The 13,632-nt window shown below is 33.3% G+C and overlaps 1 pseudogene; it reads left to right on the top strand.

Annotated features, from left to right (window-relative positions):
* Positions 1–3,324: 3,324 nt before the first annotated feature.
* LOC114381757 lies at positions 3,325–7,791 on the top strand (annotated as a pseudogene).
* Positions 7,792–13,632: the final 5,841 nt, after the last annotated feature.

Raw genomic sequence — 13,632 nt, 5'->3', positions numbered from 1 at the left:
GTAAGACTTTTGTTTTAGGATATCCATGTAAAGACGTTATTAGGTGGCGATATTTGTATAAGAATTCTATGAATTTTGAATATATAATAATTAGAATATATTTACATTATTATCTCATTATAATTTTCATAGATGAACATATTATTCACTTTTATGATAAGTAGTTTAAAATTTTAAGATTTTTTTTCTTAACCATTCACTCAGGAAAAAGAGACTTTGAGTAATCTGGAGTTCGACTTGGAGGTAAATAAAGTCTGATAAAAAATTATTTCCTCCAAGGATCGAACTCAGATAGTATTAAAACAATTCAATGTTAACTTCAACATATTAATCACTTATGTCCAATCACTTGATTAAAAATTTAAGATCAATTATGTTTGATTAATAAGCGAAAAAATCTATTATATCCATATTAAAATTAATTAAACTCATATCTTAATGCTGGTGAGCTTTCTAGGCTTATCTTATCTATCTAAATTTTTTATTTTTACATACAAAAAATCATGCATTATTGATATTCAATAGATTTTCATTTAAAAATTGTACCGTCATGTTATGTTGGTGGAACGAGCACCATTACCTTTTGCACATTTCTTGTTGGAGGCATTACTCAGGTTTTACCTGGTTATATAACACTTAGATTCGAGGTGCTATTCAACAAAACTAAATTATTCTATGGCTTTGATCAAAGGAAAAATAAATTATTCAACACAAGGTTCAAAATCACTACAGAATCCAAACACAAACAACACACATGGAGTGAGTTATCACATTCCTAATTAATAGAGAGAAATGAGACATGTAGATATACATATCATATAAATGAAATACAACTTACATAGAGTTCACGTCATTCCACCACTTGTTGTATAACATCACATCTCAACACAACATGTCTCACACATTTTCACATCATTCACGTACACAAGGATTAAAACACAATATCACTCAACCAGTCAATTATAATCAATACACAAATATTATGTAACAAATATAATAAGACTCAATCTTAGATGCAATGTGGTACCATCTCAGTGAAAAACCTCATCGGGCGCACAAGAGTACATGATAAGACACCACACATTGGTAAGTCAGGTCACTTTCACTAGGTGAAATTATAGGAGACTAGTCAGGGTCACGCTGTTTTGCGAGAATGCTCCAACCATGTGGGATTGACACAAACTTAAAGAAGCACTTAAACTGAGTGTATTTGCCTCCAAGGTTTAGACTTCGAAGAGTCCGTCAAGGCATCTCCCTCCTGATTCAGGTCCAACTCAAAAAATATTTTAACATGCAAACTTTATCTATGAATTATACAAAACACACGACTCCTCAATTGTTCTCAAAATAATTTTAACTCTTCGCGCCCAAAGTGATTCAACTCGTCGGGTTCCTATAGTGGATCTCATCACAATACTCATTGCACAAAAACTCGTCACCCTTAAAGGATCTTACAGTTGTATAATTGTACAGTTCATAGCTCACAACTCAATGCGTATAACATCTCAATACACATGTATCTTACAATTCAACACATACTTAATTTATCACATACACCCAATCTCAATCACAATGTTATAATCTCAAAGTAACATGTTAAAGGGTCTTATAATTGTGTGGTTATATAGTTCATATCTCACAACTCAATGTCATCACTTTATGTTTCACAATAACATGTATAATCACATTGAAGAATGTAACACTTGTTCACAACACATGTCTCATCACACATTCTCACTAACACACACACACACATACACACACACACACATCATAAAATATCAATATTCCAACATTTAAGGCATATAACCATTCACTTATTCATTTAGTTAATAGCAACCACACATACAAGTATATCCTTACATATCCTCCTACATTACAATGACCTTTGTAGAGTAAAATCACAATGACAGGGGATGTACTAATCCTATTAAGTTCACACTTATCTTGTTTGAAATCTAAGACAATTATCTACAACTCTTATGTTGATCACAAAAACCGGTTTGACCATTAACTATCTAAACCTAAGGTAAATATTGGATCATTGCTTAATCCTGATAACTTGACATTTGCTTAGTAATTTGGCTCTCTAGATGGCTATACAACTTCGAATTGGGTGAAACCAATGACATTTGTTAGCTAACATCTAAGGATACAATGTTCATGAAGATCACAAAACATAATTCAATCATTTTATTAGTCATTTTTAGGCTACAAGTTAACTTACGTTGTCAAAAAAATAACACAGGCTTAAAACAACTGATTTTCACTAAGCACGGGCATGCTTTCATCAAGCATGGTCGTGCTTAACAAAAAACCTCTATTTCATGAAGCAAAAGAGATACAATTCAGACCTCAAAGCACACCCAAATTCAAAACGAATAGCACATAGCATGTGATCACATCATGGGATGTAAAACCCTCAATCAATTTCGAGAAAACATGCAAGAATCAAGAATTCTCAAATTTCTAGGTTTCTAACATTCAAAGCCAAACACTCAATTAAACCATTCAATTTGTATCAGGACATCAATTGACCCGTCAAACATGAGCAATTCATAGTTATCATTGTACAAGTAAAATTAAAATGCATAAAACACCCCAAAATTAACCCCAATTTGATCCTCTAAGGATCCCTACACATGTTCACTCTAATCTCAATTGCGATAAACTCATCTCTTACATCTAAGCGGGTCACATGTGTAGTTTGGCGGAGATAACAACATCTCTAGCGGTTCCCTAAGATTCCTCAAGCACTTCCACTAGTTGCTCTGTTAGGGTTTCCAAGCGTTAAAAACAAGGAGAAGAGATTGAAGTTTCAAATTCATTGTCTCTCTGCGAGGGGCATATCTATGTCTATATTATTTCGTAAATATCAACGATGAGAATGTGTGAAAATGAGTTCCAAAAGCGGTGTTTAAAATTCAGGACTATCCAACGGTTAACGAGTTCGAGATCGTAGTTTTACTCGGACAGGTTTGAATGTATGCGAAAAAAGACAGAATTTTGAAAGAGGAAGAGAGGACGTAAAAACATATCGTAGATGTAAAAAATGACTTAATATGTCTCAATTTATGACTAGAGTGGTCTGAGTCTATTATTTACTCTATTTATTTTTATTTTATAAAAAGAAACTCTATTTTACTCTTTGATTAAATAAATAACCAATTAAAACATCCAATTATTTTCTAAAACGTCATTTTACTCTATTTTCTAATACTATGAAACCCTTATTTTAATTAGCAATTTATTTTCTTTGGTTTATTTAATTTCTAAAAATTCTCTTAATTTTTAAATATTTTTTTTTATTTTACGAGAAAAGGGATGTTACATGTTGAGCAAGGTAGGTGAATTATTATAAATTTCTTGATATCTTCTTTGATTCTACATCAGTGAATGCGTTGCACTATTTTGTTTCCATTGGTTTGTTTTGTACTAGTTAAATTCAATGAGCATGCGTTTGCAGGATGTGGGAATTCTCTGTTGGTTTATATATGATCAACATTTGGCCAGACTCTTTGCTCTATGCAGCAATATATGGTACCATTGAATCTGCCTCCACTGCACTGTTTGATCCCATAATTGGAAGATGGGTTGATAAGTTGTCTTATGTGAAGGTGAGCCCCAAGTATTATTAATCATCATATCTGCTTTTTATGTAAGGACTACTAATACTTCAGTTATGACCTGTAAAGCTTTGCTGTCCTTTCTGTAGGAGAATACACAAACATCTTTAGACTAAATTATCTTCCACTTGTGCACTGTCAAGTATAGATCTTTGACAAATTTTAACTGAAATAAAAAGTTCCTCAAACAGTGAGAATGAAATGCAAAATTTCCCTTGTAACTAGTAAGTCCACGAAGCTAAAAGAAAGCTTAAAATCATTCATATTCTACTTGTCTTCATAGAAATTATTAGTCCAGTATTGACAGGCTACTTTTGTGCTTGGCCTCTCTTTTTTCCCCTTTACTTTCATGGTTTCATCATCAGAGTTGCAAATTCAAGTAACTGAGGTGTGAATTAATAAGTCCTATAATGGAAACTGGAAAGAAATAGTTAAAGTGAGGACTATATAAGTGGCAAGGCATATAAGCCTAATGCCTTAAGATTTTGGTCAAGATGTACTGTGTAATTCTTTGCTTAACCCAGTAGTTCCTGCTGTTCTTGGAATCCCGCTATCCTAACACATTCTTTTGACTAGAACTTAAGTCGTTAGATTCTACCAGCACATGCTTCTGAAATGCAAAAATCTTTTCAAGAATTATCTAAAGGATGAGACATGATCAAAATTCAAAGATAAGAATTATATAGCAATATCTGACAAGGGTAGCTTTAGTTATTTAAGTTTGCTTCTTAATTCTTTGATTATGAAGGTCAAGGTGCCTTTGATGAAGTAAATTTGTCAGAATACTTTATTGGCAGGTTTTGAAGTTGTGGTTGGTGACACAAAATCTCTCTTTTGTTATTGCCGGGGCCACTGTAATTGCTTACTTGTCAACTCAGTCTTTGAAGTTTACAAATTTCCCAGCTTTCATATTGCTGGTGTAGACCATCAACATCTGTGGTGGCATTGGTGTACTTTCAACTCTTGCCGGTGCAATCTTGATTCAAAGAGAATGGTAAAATTAGTTGTTATCTTTACTATCTCTCAAGGTTTACAACTCAGATAAATTATTCAAGTTTTGCTTGGTTTTCTAGTAGTTTAATTGTGGACAATAAAGGAAAAATGGCATTTCAAAGCATGATTAACACTTGTATTTGCTCTCTTCAGAATGTAATGGCTTTGCTGATATTTCGTAATATCATGTTTTCAATTTAACTGAATTATGTGGATGCTTAGTTAAGTGTAGAAGAAATATTTTGTAAAGAATTATTCTGGTTTCTATTGTCCAGGTTGCTAGTTATAACTGAAGGTAAACCCCCCAGAATTGCTGACAAAGATGAATTCAGTTACAAGACGCATTGATCTAACTTGCAAGCTTCTTGCTCCTGTTGTTACTGGGTTTATAATAAGCTTTGTATCGCTAAAAGCATCTGCTCTAACTTTAGCACTGTGGAATACTGTGTCTGTTTGGGTGGAGTATTGGCTTTTCACATCTGTATATAAAGGGATTCCAGCTTTGGGCCTAAGTAGCCAGAGGAGGATGGAAAGACCTTCACAAAGTGACCAACAAAGGAACAATCAAACTTTGGAGGAAGATAGCTTGCTATCTGGTACTGATGGTGGCTCGGAATTGGCAGATAGAAAATGCAGTAAAAAACTTTCTGAGAAGATTTCAGAAATTCCTGTTTGGTTTGCATTTTCATTTTCTATTTTTATTTTTTATTTTTATTTTCTGAAAATTGTTTTCATTTTCAAAATATTAAAATTCTGAAAACATGTTTTGTTTGATTTCATTTTTTCTTCTTTTAAGAAATAAAAACTGAAAATGCGTTTTCAAAAGAAAACATATTTTTAGATTTGCTTAAAATTATATTTCTTACCATTGCGTTTTCATTTTATCCAAAATGAGGTTCCTAGTTTCAACTGAAAACGAGATTTTATTGTTTCCAGATTTTGGTTCGTTTGAAAAAATATTTTCACTGAAAATGTTTTTAAAAATCCAACCAAACGCATTTCTATCACCATTTTCTATTTTCAGTAAAAATAAAAACAAAAAATAGCCAAACCAAACACCCCTTATATATATTGTTGCATGAAAAGTTTATTTAAAAGAAGAAGTTGCCCTTCCTGGACTAGCTCTGGCTTTGCTATTTTTCACTGTACTCAGGTGAAAAAGCTTATAAACAAGTATAGCAATTAGCCATTAAATATTATATGAAAAAAAAAGAAAAAACAAAGGAATTTCCTTGACATTTTCATTTTTACATCTTTAGATGCTTGTCCATTAATCAAAACTATTCTTTGTACATACAAGTTTTGTGGAGTTAAAGTTTTCTCTTAAAAAGTTCCAAATTAATTATAATGTCTGTGGAGTATATTATAGTCATTGGACAAAGTCATTCAGAAAATTTTATTCTAAAACACATTTTGAGAAACATGTCTTCCATTACTTAAGAGTCATTAATGAAATTCCATTTACTTGCTTCAGCTTTGGAACTTTGATGATAGCCACCTTAGAATGGGAAGGAATACCTGCATGTTATTGGAATAGCAAGAGGAATAAGTGCCGGAATTGAAATTGCTGCAACAGTTGTATATCCTGTGCTACAGTCTCAAATATCAACTATTAGAACTGGACTTTGGTCTATATGGTCACAGGTATAAACTTAGTAGTTAGTAATGGTTCTGTATGAATGGCATGTTCTGAGTGCTAGTCAAATCTTTAATTTTGCTTCTTTTCCGAACTAGTATACAAGACATATTGCTGATAATACTTGGCACATAATCTTTGTTGTCCTTGATTATGTATTTGGTGCATGTAGTGGACTTGCCTCCTTCCATGTGTAGCTGGAATATGGCCAAAGTGGCTTTCTTTCATCATATATTCTGATGGGAAGTGTAGCCATATATCGGCTTGGATTGTGGATGTTTGATTTGTCCGTGCTTCAACAAATGCAGGCAAGAAATAGCCCTTATTATCTGAAGTTATTTAAAAATTTTCTATATAATTTTTTTAACAATTGTAAAATCAATATTTTGATGTCTATGATCAATCACTGAAGTTCTCTTAATAATCATCTTGACCTGACTTTTCTTCTATTCATTCTTTGATATAGGATCTTGTTCCTGAATCTGATCGTTTGATTGTTGGGGGTGTACAGAACTCACTTCAATCTTTGATGGATTTATTGGCCTATGTTATGGGAATCATAATATCTAATCCGCGGGTGAGTTTTAAAACATTCATGTCCAACCAAAATGTGTAATTTTTTTTTTTGTTATTCTTGCTACTAATCAGTTTTCAACTTCTGACAGAGAATTCTCTAATTTCACCAACATCATATTAGATCTAACAAAGGCACCCCTAGTTAATCAAATTATTACAGTTGAAAACCTACTCTTTAGACAACAAATTTGTCGGTTCTCCATTATTGGAAGTTGGAACACTACCAAGCTTTCTTTTGCACCATATAAAGATGCAGAAGAATATAATCATTTTTCTGATGGAGAAACCACAACCCAACACTCATGATCTCCTTTACTGAGTGCCTCCTTAAAACATTCTATCCTCAGTGAGCTATTGTTTACTAATCGGTCACTGCTCCACAGATAAATGTATGCTTAGCAATGGCAAGGCTAAAACAACCTATATCTGCCAAGTTCATTGACATTAATGCTTTTGGTTGAAAATTCATGGATGTGTAGCAGCACATTCCTATCAATTCTCAGCTTCCAAACAAACTTTATCTCTTCCAACAGCATTACAAAAATGATTCACAATACTACTTTGCCTATAATTTTTTTCTTCGTAAAATCTCCATAGTGTATACTTCATGAAAACAATTTATCAACTGTCAAAAGATGGCTATTGTAGCCGACCTCTAAAGATTACATTTGAAGATTTGGTCTGTAACCAAACTGGGTAGCATTGCGCGGTCATATAGCTGACTTCACGTAGTGAAACAAGGCTTTTGTTGTTGTTATCAAAAGATGTTGCTTTGAATCTAATGCTAATCAAAATCACAATTGTGTTGATCATGTTTCTTTTTATCTGTTTGAATTTAGGACTTCTGGAAGTTAAGTTTGTTCATTCCTGGAAGTCACATTAGCTGCATTCCTCTACTGCATCCATGTATACCATGTGCGGAAGCACATCTTTCACTTCGAACGTCTAAAGTGGAGTTAATGTGTTGCAACAGCATCTTAATTTGCGAAGGTCTATCTGTTGGGAAAAAGTTATGTACCGTTTGAAGAAATGCATATAAAATGGTGATGGAGTGATAGTGTTTGGTCTTTACTGGGTGGAATTGTCAACAACAATCATCCTTCTTTGAAGAGCACTCTTCTTGCATAAGAATTTTTCCCTCTCAATAAATGAGACACTGGAATATTTGATCACATAATTGAAGGTTTTAAATCCAAAAAAAACAGACTTCTCTTTTGATCACATAATTGCATATAAAATCTAACCCACATTTTAAACAATTTTCTAAAAGAACGTCTTCCTTCAAAAATTTAAGTCTTCTATAGAGTCAAACTATGTAGAATTCACCTCATTAGGAATGATGTACAAAACTTGAAACTCAAGAGACATCAGGTAGTATCAACTGCAAGGACTCAGCTGTTCAAGTCACCAAAAAGGAGGAGTCAAAAGGTACAAAATTGAATTGATTACGTACCTCGTACATTGAAACTGAGGTATTTATAAGTTTAACCAACCAACTCATTTGCGGGCGGGAATGACAATTTTATCTGTGTCCATGAAAGTTATAGTTGAGTCCTAGGAAGCATTTTCAAAATTCTAGGACTTTGACTCGTCTTCTTAGGTAGCCTTGTGGGCCATACTTGTACCAAGTCATGGGACGATGGTAAATATGAGCACCTTTTCTAGTAAAGATATTCAAACCATGGATTTTTAAGCATAGTAAAAGAGTATTCTCTTAGTTACACTCAACTTTGATTGGTGGACATGCATTCCATTTTTTCGTAAGCTAATTTAAAAAGAATTATTATTTATAAATGAATAGAGTTTTAGAAAAATGATGAGATTTTATAAATAAATAAATAAATAAATAAGGAGATATAATTATTAATTAAAATAATGATTTGAGAGAAAATAAAAGAGGTATTTTATTTATTTGTTTGATAGAGAATAAAATAGAGTTTGTTTTTATAAAATAATAAATAAATAAATAGATTAAACCTAACTATAAATAGCGTTAGGTCAATTTTCACACTGACGGTGTCTCTTCTTTCCCTCATTTTTGTTTTCCCCTTCTCCTCTCACAACTCTTTTCTTTTTTGCAGACCACCAAACCTGTCTCAGAAAAACGAAGATCTCAGACTCATTCACCATCAGATCCTCGTGAAATTTAAGCACCAGGTTCGCAACTCAATTCCGAGCATTCTTACCATTGGGAATTTTGAAATAATGTCGGAGGTGAGAGAAATACCTTTCGCATCGTAGCTTTTTCCTTTCCCATAGAAACCCAAAATTATTTCGGTAAAACTACAATCCCGGACTCGTTAACCGTTGGATTGTAGTGAACTTTTGATATTTTGTTCGAGAGTCATATACGCACGTCTTCACCGTTGGGTTTTGCAAAGTAATGTCTATGGAGAGAGAAAGATGAATCATACGAAGCAGTACAGAATGGAGACTTCAATCCCTTCTCATCCTCCCTAGCGTTGGGAATCCTAACAGAACAACCGGGGGAGGAGCTCTAGAGAGCACCAAAAACACCACAATTGATAATGGAGAATGTTTGAGAGACTACATCGAGGTAAGGGATGAGTTATTCACAATTGGAGATTAGTGAGAACAAGTGTAGGGATCCTTAGAGTATCAATTGGAATGGGTTTTGGGGTGTTTCCGTCATTTTTTATTTTATCCTTATAATTATAATTGTGAATTATATATGTTTGACAAACCAATTGTTGTGAAATTGATATGCTATTATGTTGAGTGTGAACCCTATAAATTGAGCATTTTTCTAATTAGTATGAATTGATGAAATAAAGTAAGGAGAAATTTAGAGTAAGATATTGATTTTGTATTTTCTCTTTTTCATGCTTTTTAGGTTTTTTTTATATAGTTTAAAATTAATATCATAATTGAAATTGACCAAAGTGTTCATATAATTATTTAGAATTCGTGCATTGAATTAAGCTTACTTTGAAATTCGTGATCCAATATGCGTATGCTAGTTTATATATATAGAATTAGTTATATATTTGTTTATATTAATATTTTATGTAAATAATATTGTAGAGTTGTTATAGTATGATTCCAAAAATTATTAAGTGTTGGAGTTTGAGAATATTATGGTTAGATTTGATGAACATGTGTATGTTGTACCTTATGAATATCATTAAGAATGTTATGAGATGTTAAATTGTGGGTGTGATATTTGGTTGTGAATAAGTGGATGTGTTTAACACTTGATGTTACAATAATGATATTGTGAGCTGTGAATTATACAATAACTCGACCAGTGTTTATGTACAGTGTTAAAGAGAAAGTATAGGTTCCTAGTTAGGAACTAGTGTTAAATTGTAGCGCAATGTGTTAAACTTGTTTGAAACATGAGTGTGAGGTCGTGGTATTGTGTAATTCATGAGCAGTGTTTATAAATGGAATATGTGATGAATTGTGAAATAACATGTTGCTTTGAGATTATAATATTGTTATTGAGATTGAGTATAAGTGTAAAGTTGAACATGTGTTAATTTGTGAGATACGTGTAAACATGTGATGGTGGATTGTGACACTATGAGATGTAAAGTTGTGAATGCGTTTTGGTTGTGAATAAGTGTGTAGTTAACACTTGATGTGACATTACTTGTGTTGTAAGCTATGAATCGTACAATAACCCGACCATTGTTATCTTGAGAAAAGCGTTGATGCGCAATGTTAAAGAGAAAATGTAGGTTCCTAATTAGGAACCGGTGTTAAAGAGAAAATGTAAGTTTCCTATTTAGGAACCAGTGTTAAATCGTAGCGCAATTGTGTTAAACGTGTTTAAAACACGAGTATGAGGTCGTGGGTATTGTATAATTCATGAGCAATGTCTGCATGCAAAATTATTTTAGGGGTTGGACCTGAATCAGGAGGGAGAGGCCTTGAAGGACTCTTTGGAGTGTAGGTCTTGGGGGTCACCGGGTTTGAGTGCTCCTTTAAGCCTATGTTGATCCCATATGGTTGGAGCATTCTCGCAAAACATCGTGACCCTAACTGGTCTCCCTATGATCTTACTTAGTGAGAGTGACCTGACAAACCCATTGTGTAGTGCGTCTTGTTATGTACTCCTAAGCGTCCCAGGGTGGTTTTTCACTGACATGGTACCACATTGCATATAGGATTGAGTCTTAGCATAACTGTTGCATACGCTTGCTAATTGTTTATTATGAAATTGATGTGTTATTATGTCTTGATCGGAGTGTGTGATTCTTGTATAATGTGATTGATGATTGAAAGGTAAATTTTGAATGACAAAGTGGTGGAATTATGTGAGTTATATTTAAGTAAGTTTTATTTTCTTTATATGATATGTATATCTAGTTGTCTTGCTTCTCTATTAGTTAGGAATGTGATAACTCACTCCCTATGTGTTGTTTGTGTTTGGATCCTGTGATGATCTTGAACTTTGTGTTCGGGGGAACAAATGACTAGGTGAAGTGCTTTAAGAAACCTTGTGTTGAAGGACGTCGAGACACAATGTTCTAATATGATATGACAATTGGGGTATAGGGTTTTATATTAACTGTATGAAGTCTTAAACAGCTTTGTTTGAGCCTAGATGACTTTATTATTTATTTGGATAAGTTTGAATATGATGTAGAAGAAAGTGAATGTGAGCCTTTTACCCCTTTGAAAGACTTGTATTTAAAAATGTTTTAAAAATACTTTTAATTATTATTTGAATTTTTATTCCTTTATTAGTATATATATATATATGTGAGGGGTAGAGGGTGTCACAAATATATATGTATTACAACATGCCGACAAGTAAGTAACAAAAATGTTTCTGCCAATGCTAATAGAAAACTTCCCAGGCAGTAATCCAATCACATTGAATTGCAATCGATCCCCAAACAATTATAGAATATATCTATACTAAGTCTTATAAATGAGATGTATATGGAAATGCCTATTGCGCCCATGCTCCAGGTGGTGACACGTGTCCCCCTGCAGTTAACAGAATTGGAATTTTGTAAATTTTCTAAGATTGACATGTGACCCTACAACTGTTCATTTCTCCCGTGCCTCTTCCTTTCTTTCTTCTTCTATGCCTAATTCCATTTCTCTCTTTATTTCTCACGTGCCTCTTCCTTTCTTTCTTCTATTTTCTTCTCTTCTCTTCCGATTCGAACACAACCAGCCACAACCCGCTTCAAGCTTTGGTTGCTCCACATGCCTCCTTCTCCAGCCTTCTCTCGTTGTTTCCTCTGAACTGCGTTTCGTCATTTCCTCACCTTCTCCCATTTGCTTTTTTTCTTCATTTTTGTGGTCCGTTTCTTCCAGCTTCACTTGCCGTTGAGTTTTCCCCTTGCTGAGGTTTTCCATTTTTTGTTTGCTACACGAGGTTTCCTCCGTGCTTTCTTTCTTCTCCATTTTTGTGGTTCGTCTCTTCCATCTTCACTTCCAGTTTTTGCTTTGGTTTTCCGTTGAGTTTTTGTTGTTATGCATGTTTTCTTCTTAACTAATAGTTATTTTTTTCTTACTGATTTTTCTACTTTGTTTTTGGTTCCTTTTTAATCTTTCCGCTTACCAGGCTATCGACGAAAAAGCATCCTGCAAGCAAGTTTTTTTCCCTTTTCCTGTTTGCATACTTGTTTTGGTATTATTTGTCTCTATTTGCAAGGTCTTAATTTTTTTTTTGTTATGCATGTTTTCTTAATAATAATTATTTTTTGTTATGTTGTTGTTCATTTTTTGTTGAGTGGAAAAATTTTGACTTTTGCTTCCCGTCGTGCTTGGTTTTGTTGCTGTGCATTTTTTCAATGGCAAACGAGGTTTTTCTTTTCTTTTCCTGTTGTTCTTCTCATGCATGTTTTCTTTTTGTTCTGATGCATGTTAAGTTTTCGTTTTCCTGTGTTTTTGGTCCTTTTGCTGTTGTCCATTTTTTGTTGAATGGAAAAGTTTTGACTTTTTCTTCCCTTTTTTATAATTTTATTGATGGTCTAACTTTTATCCGATTTCTTTAGAATTAATTGGGTTTTGATGGTTTTTAATTACAGGTTTCTTGGTGCTGTTTGTGCATTATACATTATTATCTCTACATGTTCTGATGAGATACGCTTCCATTATTATCTCTACATTGGTGCTTTTTGTGAGCTGTTGCATTTAGTTTTGTTGAGCCTATTTGAAGTGCCCCTAAAACCCTGTTTGGATCAACTTATGTACTTAACTCTTATAAAAGTTGTCTCATCTAACTTATGGGAGGAGTTTTATTCATTTTACTTTCTTATTTTCTTCTCTTACAAGTGCTTATGAAGGAGGTAGTCTCAATCGGGCTTAAATCACCATTTTTGCCAGATTTTTCCGCTTAATGATGGATAGACATCGCACAAAGCTTTCTTCCAAACTTGCTGATATTGGATGCTTTAGAAGATATTGTTGTTGGTCTGATTTTTATCCGATTTCTTGAGAATTTTTGTTGTTAAGCATGTTTTCTTCTTAATTGATAGTTATTTTTTTCTTGCTCATTTTTCTACTTTGTTTTTGGTTCCATTTTTATCTTCCCACTTACCAGGCTAACAATGAAGAAGCTTCCTGCACACAAGTTTTTTTCCCTTTTGCTATTGTGCATGTTTGTTCCGGTACTATTTATCTCTATTTGCAAGATTTTAATTTTATTTGTTGTTATGCATGTTTTCTTCTTAATAATAGTTATTTTTTCTTACTGATTTTTCATCTCTTTCTTTGGTTCTTTTTTATTTTCCCGGGCTATCGACGAAGAAACATCCAGCAAGCAAGTTCTTTCCCCTTTTGTTGTCATGCATGTTTGTTTTATTACTATTTGTT

This window comes from Glycine soja, chromosome 1, assembly GCF_004193775.1.
Source record: "Glycine soja cultivar W05 chromosome 1, ASM419377v2, whole genome shotgun sequence".
NCBI classification, from domain to species: Eukaryota; Viridiplantae; Streptophyta; class Magnoliopsida; order Fabales; family Fabaceae; genus Glycine; species Glycine soja.
The sequence above is the reverse complement of the archived record's forward strand: the minus strand, read 5'-3'. Positions and strand labels throughout refer to the sequence as shown.